Source organism: Galeopterus variegatus, unplaced genomic scaffold, assembly GCF_000696425.1.
Source record: "Galeopterus variegatus unplaced genomic scaffold, G_variegatus-3.0.2 Scaffold7711, whole genome shotgun sequence".
Lineage (NCBI taxonomy): Eukaryota > Metazoa > Chordata > Mammalia > Dermoptera > Cynocephalidae > Galeopterus > Galeopterus variegatus.
In genome coordinates, this window is record NW_007733822.1 from 79198 (window position 1) to 82057 (window position 2860).

Below are 2860 nucleotides of genomic sequence, written 5' to 3' on the forward strand. Positions count from 1 at the left end.
TCGGCGGGAGCGCCACCACACTTCCCAATTGGCGCACTATAGCAGTGCGCCACCAGGCCGGCCCATGATTACGTTTTTATTAGGACTTTACATCTGCGTAAGTGAGGCTGCTGTATGACTCATTCATTCATTCTGTCTTTGTGCCATTTGTCAGGTTTTACTATCGGGGCTGTTCTGGCTCCACAGAAAGAATGGAGGAGGGTTTGAGTTCTGGCAAGAAACAATTCGCCTGAGATGGTTTAATCACAGAGACTTTAATGAAGGGGCTACTTAGAGAAGTGTGGATAAGGTTAAGGGGACAAAGAAGGGATGGCGAGGCACCCAGAGACTAGCAATAGTGGGGAGCGTTACTGTCCTTAGGGCTTCAGGGACAAGGGAAGGAACGAATATGACAAGAGCCCAGGGATAGCTGGAAACTTGGAGAATAGGTCCAGGCAAGATGAAGGCTGTGGAGGCACAAAGTTACTGCCAGAGAGAAGGCACTAACGCAGGGAGAGAAGAGGCAGGATACACCAGCCCTTCTCTCCTCCCACCCTCCCGCAGACCCCTGGGCCTCACATTGTCAGGACTCGCCCAGAAGCCTGGGTGATGAGTGTAGTTTGTGGGGGCCAGCCTTCTGGGGTGCAGGGCGAGGCAGAGAAGGATGTGCTCTGGGGTGGTTACTGTCCCCTTGCTGGACCCTGACTGGCGCGTGTATAGTCATGTCTTTCACAGATTTTTAATACTCACTTCCAGGTCTCTTATACAGCAATTTCTCCATATTGATTTTTTGTTTACTATGGTTTTACTTATTTTGATTCTTGCTTGGTAAGAGTGCATCTCTGAGTATTTTTTCCCCCATGAAAGGTAGGGCCATACATGGTATATATCCTAGGTTCTGGCATGTTCTAAAGTCTTTTTGTGTTGTCTTCATGCTTGAATGCACTTGGCAGACTGTTCGAATTTTAGGTTCCAACAGTGATTTCTCAAAATTCTACAGAAGAGTGGTTCTCAGAGTGTATTCCATTGAGCACCAGTCTTACCACCTATTCCAGGAAAAGAGTTTCATAGTCAAATACGTTTGGAAGATGGTGCTTGCTAATATTGCCAATTTCACAACATATACAAACACTTTAAAAGCCCGGAGAGGGCCGAGCCCGTGGCGCACTCGGGAGAGTGTGGCGCTGGGAGCGCAGCCCGCCGCGGGTTCGGATCCTATGTAGGGATGACCGGTGCGCTCACTGGCTGAGCACGGTGCGGCCGGTCTCGAAAAGGACAAAAAAAAAGCCCGGAGAAAGCCTCGTTATAGGATTGTGTCTTATTTTGCTTAATTCAGCACTTCCCAAGTTTGTTCTATGACAGAAGCTTTTCTCCCCAGCATAACTACTTAACATTCCATGGAATCTCTCTTCTAATTGTACATTTTAATAAGTGTTGTAGGTATTTCCTGCATGTTTCCCTCTGTATGGGTTCTTGTTATAGTTATTTCTTTACCCTTAAAATTGGAAAAATTCTGCATGGTGGGTTTTTTTTGTTTGTTTGTTTTTTGTTTTTTAAAGATGACCGGTAAGGGGATCTTAACCCTTGACTTGGTGTTGTCAGCACCACGCTCAGCCAGTGAGCTAACTGGCCATCCCTATATGGGATCCGAACCCCTGGCCTTGGTGTTATCAGCACCACACTCTCCCGAGTGAGCCACGGGCCGGCTCTATGCATGGTGTTTCTAAGTGTTCATTTCTTTTATATTTGACTTAGATGAAAAGGAACCTTTTAGATGTATAGGCTCAGGCTTTTCAAAAGCTCAGGAATGTTGTCTTGTCCTGTCTCCTTCAATTCTTGCTTTTGTTTCATTTGTTTAGTGTCTTCTTTAGGCCCCACACCTATCATGCTCGCTCTCTCTGTTTTTCATCCCTCTCGGTTTTTCTCTGTGTTCTTAGGGAACTTCTCATATGTGTCCACCACATTTAGAGGTTCGATTTTCTGTGGTTCCAATTTTGTTCTTTACCATCTTAATGCAGTTTCAAATCTACTGCAGCATTTTTAGTTTCTTTACAGCCTCCCTTCTTGTAGATGGTTTGGTTTTGATTTCCACCTGCCCCCCAGCCAGCGGCCTCCTCATTTCATTCTTTCTGTCTTGTTTTCAACTCTCATTTCTTGGAGTTCACACTTTAATTAAACAACTTGAGTACAAAGCAGATGTGGTCTGAAAGTTATTTATGTTTCTGTGATAAATCTTTTTTCAAAGGAATTGTTATTCTCTGCCCTTTGAGGGATACATTCTCTTCCTTTCTTGCTGCAGAATCTTTCAAAGGCTCTGTGTGTTTGCAAGTGGATGTGTGTGCATGAGGGTTTGCACGTGCGGGTATGTGTTTGCTTTTCTGTGTATTCCTCCTTTAAAAATGAGTGTTTAATAAAATATTATTTTCTTCAAACAAGGGAAAGGAAGTAGATTCTCTTTAGCTCACCATCCACCTGGAGATTTTTCCAATTGTCATTGTTGGTGGGACTGCAAAATGGTGCAGCCTCTATGGAAAATGGTATGGAGGTTCCTCAAACAATTGCAGACAGATCTACCACATGACCCAGCTGTTGCACTGCTGGGAATCTACCCAGAGGAATGGAAATCATCAAATCTAAGGTATACCTGTTCCCCAATGTTCACTGCAGCACTCTTTACAATAGCCAGGAGTTGGAACCAGCCCAAATGTCCATCATCGGATGAGTGGATACAGAAAATGTGGTATATCTACACAACGGAATTCTACTCAGCTATAAAAAAGAATGAAATACTGCCATTTGCAATAACATGGATGGACCTTGAGAGAATTATATTAAGTGAAACAAGTCAGACACAGAAAGAGAAATACCACATGTTCTCACT